Source organism: Leptonotus elevatus, chromosome 14, assembly GCF_054856555.1.
Source record: "Leptonotus elevatus isolate MCC_2025b chromosome 14, RoL_Lele_1.0, whole genome shotgun sequence".
Classification (NCBI taxonomy): domain Eukaryota; kingdom Metazoa; phylum Chordata; class Actinopteri; order Syngnathiformes; family Syngnathidae; genus Leptonotus; species Leptonotus elevatus.
The window spans coordinates 22,234,383-22,239,382 of record NC_141252.1 but is presented as its reverse complement, the minus strand read 5'-3'; the positions used below and the strand labels follow the sequence as shown (position 1 = coordinate 22,239,382).

Sequence of the window (5,000 nt, the reverse complement as noted above, 5' to 3'; positions counted from 1 at the left end):
GAGGGATCTTTCGTATTCACTGACTTTCAATAAATAACTGTGTGCAAGAGGAGGTGAGAGACAGAATTTGAACGGAACACGGCTTGAGTGTCTTCATTTTGTGTGACAGAAGCTTCTGAATAATTATACCTTTGTAAAGGGACTTCTTCACCAGAATCTCACCATTCATTTATTGAACACGCAAAGAGTACAATAAAAATATTGTCAACTTTATCAGTTGATATTTCAGTATCACAGGAGCAAGCAAATGCAATTGAGGCATCTACAAAGGAACAAGCTTCCTCTAAACTGTGGTTTAGATTTCGTGCTGGCCGAATTACAGTATCTAAGATGAAAACTGCATGTTGCACTCATCCAACAAAACCAGCACAGAGCTTCATTAAAAGTGTGTGCTATCCTGTGTCATACAAATTCACATCAAAAGCTACCACCTGGGGATGTAATCAAGAACAATTTGCACGCGACATGTTCATAGATGAGAATAGGAAATGTCATGAAAATGTCAAAGTACAAGACACAGGTTTTTTCATTAATCCAAGTGTCCCATTCCTGGGGGCCTCTCCCGATGGCTTTCTTTCTCGTGATTGTTGTGGTGTGAGTGTAATTGAGGTGAAATTTCCTTCTTTTTTTGGTGACACATTGGACAGTGTATCCAACTTGGTAAAGGACAGTGAAGGGGAAACTGTCACTTAATCGAAACCACTGTGTAAACTTGAATCAGCCTATTTTGTTGTTTGGACAGAAAATGATCTGCATGTTGAGCAAATTTTATTTGATGAAGAATTCTGGGGTGTGATATGCTAAAAAAAACAAGCACATTTTTGATACAGCCATTTTGCCAGAATTAGTTGGCAAGTTTTACACAAGGCTTTCTAGGCAAATGTGTCCTCCTTACAACCTTGCACCTCAGCTGAATCACATGGCTCTGACTGTGCTGCAAGTACAAGTGGCAAAGAACAAACTTGGTGTTTCTTTGGCCAAGTTGAGTTTGGAAAGATGATTATGTGTGACAATACAAAATGTCACATTAAGTGGTTTCACTACTCGTGTATCAATATTAAGGTTGCACCAAAGGGAAAGTGGTATTGCCCAGAGTGCTTAAAGGTACCACTGTCTGGATAAAAAAAGGGAAAGATACATCTAAAGTAATACAAGTATTTCAGTGGACTGCTGTGAAGTTTTGCACTTCAGACGATTCACTTGTGGTTTGAAATTATGTTGAATTAATTTTGTATATATTTATTTTTTCCAAAGGTAGAAGAAAAGTGTTTATGCCATAACATAATTTATAATACACTCTTATATACACTGTTATATTGTATTTATAATAATACAGTTGAGATACATGGCTTTCTTGAATAAATGTGTGTTTCTGAGTGACATGCTGTATGTTGTCTTCCATAACAATACAGTAACAGTGATTACTATAAGTAGCAAATCTTTTATAAATAACTTTAGGCTACACACTTGCAGTCCAGGCAAGTATATGCAACCAAATTAATTGATGTACTCACCACTAGAGGCTGCTATTGTATTACTATTATTCTTTCATTCTGCTTGTTAAATTGTAACAAACTTCTGTCATTGCCTTTACTAAGAACAGCTCACCGGTATTGACTGGATAGTTGCTATTAATACAGAAACACCCTAATCAAGCTTGATGCATTTTGTATTCCATCTGTGCCTTTAAAAAAAATAATTAGTTATTAAAAAAATGTATCATTATTAATTATTCATGATATTTTATTTCCAAAGTGAATATGGAATACAGCATTAAATCAACAACTGATGGACAAAGGTTCACCAGAGCACAACAGACAAGTCCAATCTTATCTATGGTACTGTAACCATCTTTATCTTTGCACATCAATAAATCAATTGGCATTTTTTCATCTTTACCAACAAAGGCACTTTGGTCAAAGGGAATCTACAAACGTGCAACATCATCTCTCAATTCCAAGTTTTCTGTTCTAAGTCTCTGAAGTTCAGAGGTCATAGCCTCATTAACATCACCAGTCAAGTCAATTCAGTTTGGGTCTCTGTACAGTTGCTATAATCACTGGTGGTGGGCTCATCTATCTCAGCATCACCAGCAACAGCAGAATCATCATCATGATCATCATCGGCAGCAGCTTCAGCCCTCTGTCTCTGCTGTGTTCGATTCACACGATGCCGTAGCGCAATTCCCCAGTTTCCTTTGCTGACTGAGATGCACTTCATTGCTGCCCTGTCATTCCAACAGATTGCACCCAATCTGGGTTATCCTTTTGGTAAAGATCAGGCTTTTTACCTGAAATACAAAGTGGAGGGGAAAAAAACAAATTTTACTCGTAAAATTATTACATTAGAGACCTTGTGATTTGCCACAGCAATAAATATTTCACTTACCCGACAAGAAGTGTGCCGAACAAATTCGGATGTTATCCAAATTTTTCCCTCGTAGACCCTGGTTGAGCTTTGCCAACTACAGACGCCTCCTTTCCTCCGACAACTTCTGACATTCATCACCCTGGTTTTTAATAACTTTTGGAAGCCGATAATATTCCAAATGTTTTGAGCGGTCTGACCTGTTCGTACAACCAAAAACACGGCACTAGTTCACCATTGTCCTCAGCGAAGTTTTCTGTTGTGGTGCAGTGCGGACACGGATGTATCTCCAAGGTGTCTGCTTTCGGGTTGATGACGCTGCTGATGACGCTGCTGATGACGCGCCATGAAAACGCTCTACACGGTATACGTACAGATTAGACATACAGCTCGTAGGCAGTTAATATATGGGCGGGGGTGGGGATGTTGGAGCTGTTTTTTTAACAAGTATTAAAAAGTAATTATAAGTATGTGCTGCTTTGAAGACCCCTTTTTTCTTTTATTGCTCAGTTCCTTACACCCCAATATTAGATTTGGCAGAGGCACATTTTGTTGAATTACAGTTATAATTCCTTAACTAAAAAATGTTAAAATGTCCTCCTGTAAACATCATAAAGCATATAATTTATACATGTATTTAAGGCAAGTTATAAAATGTCTGAAGTCCTCTTGTTTATGTTTAACAAATTTAAAACATCTAAAACCATGCTGTTTCAACTAAGTACTGTCTCAAATGTTCTCCACTTTCAATATTGTAAATGTATAGAATTGTATATTGTATAGGATTGTATGCCGAGAAACGTTTCTTGGGGGGAGTAATATGGTGGCCTCGCGGCTTCAAAAGTCTTGGCTTATCGGCTATCCAGTCATATATTCAGATCAGTCCGCTTTCGAAAACGCCTTCGTTTTTATTAAAAACTCAGACCTATTAAATGTTTTAATAGTGCACGTGGTGAGCATTAGTAAGCAATAAGCATCTTTAAAATAATAATAATTATAATACCGTATATGTACAAGGGACGTATGGTGTCATTTGGACCCAGGCTTAATTATGTGCACGTAGGCTACTGCAAAGATGTAATTTATGAGTTTTTTTGTCAACGAGTATGAAATTGTACTATTTCAAAAATAGTACAATTTAATATCGATAATGTTTTTGTTTGTTTTAATTAATGTCCGATTGACTGGCACATAAGACATATGGTGCAGTTCCAATTCAGTAACTGGACACTTTATGGCAGCTCATACACAAGTCTATTTGACTCTGAGTCCACATTATTTTCCCATTGGCAGTCTTGGATGTTTTCAGTCAAGACATAAAGTACCACTGATTGTCACACCCACCTTGGTGGGGCAAAATTCCTTCTCTGCATTTGACCCATACCCTGGGGGAGCAGTGAGGAGCAGCAGGAGCAGTGCTCTGGAATCATTTGGTGATCTAACCTCTCAATTCCAATCCTTTAATGCTGAGTGACAAGCAGGGCAGCAATGGGTCTCATTTTCATAGTCTTTGGTATGACCCGACCAGGGATTGAACCCACGACCTCCTAGTCTCAGGATGGACACTCTACCACTAGGCCACTGAGCTGGTTAATAATATGCAGTATTTTGTCTTTACAGACAATTTTACTTCTTAACATTGTAGGAACAGTGTAAAAACACTCACTGTAACACAATGGGAACAGTAAGACAACCAAACATTTATTAGCATGCAAAAAGGCATTGCAAAAGAAAACATTTGCATTAGTCATTAAAAGAAAAAAACATTAACATCTTCGGCAGACACTATTATAAGCAATGTATCTCAGCACCAGGCATTCATCCTTGTGGAAAACATTTAAGGCATCCCTTCACTGGCTCCATGAACATTTTACTGTTCTTATTAATCCTCTCAAGGCAGACGTTGCCTATTTGAAACAACTAATTGCTTATCCCCTAATTATTCCACATTCATTTTGTAGCCTTTTTTTACTCATAAGTACCACTGCAGACCTTTGTTGTTTAGTTTCCCAGTAGCTCACTCACTATATGGCGAGCTCTCTCCCTTTAAAAATGTCTGCCTTCTTGGCTTCACTTAAATTGATTTTCTAGCTATCAATTTCATGTAAGTATGACTATCAATCTCCTTTATTTTGAAACCAACACTGCATAAGATGACTCAGGAGAATACAGAGATAGAGTATATGCCAATTTGTAGATTTTATCTCCTCAATTGTTTTTTACCACAGGGGCACCTGTATTTCATTGATGTAGATTTGTAACGTGTGCCCGGCCATGTACCAATGGAGCAACAATTAATACTAGGGTTATTTTCCTATCACCAGTGTTTACTTATTACTTTGAGGTGTCATTGATGGTTTATCCTATGGAAAACAAAATAATTTGGAGTGAGGTTACACACTATCAGAGGCAGATTTGATCAAAGTAATGATATTAATAGTAACTAGAAACATTTCCACGGAAATTTTGAATGGGACTGCTGACTGTTGCAAGGTGGAAAGCCGCATGTAGTACTTGTAGCAATAGTAGTAGGACTTGTAGTACTTGTAGTACTTGTAGTAGTAGAAGCAGTAGTACTTGTAGTAGTAGTAGTTGTATTAGTCGTAGTAGTAATACTCGTAGTAGTAGAACCA

At 37.6% G+C, this 5,000-nt stretch overlaps 1 long non-coding RNA gene across 1 annotated transcript; it reads right to left on the bottom strand.

Annotated features, from left to right (window-relative positions):
- Nucleotides 1-1,717: 1,717 nt before the first annotated feature.
- On the bottom strand, nucleotides 1,718-2,863 carry LOC147163319 (uncharacterized). Its single transcript, XR_015097059.1, has 2 exons — nucleotides 2,389-2,863; nucleotides 1,718-2,290 (listed from the first exon to the last, which is right to left on the bottom strand). It is a non-coding gene; the product is annotated as an uncharacterized LOC147163319 (long non-coding RNA).
- Between the last annotated feature and the right edge of the window lie 2,137 nt (nucleotides 2,864-5,000).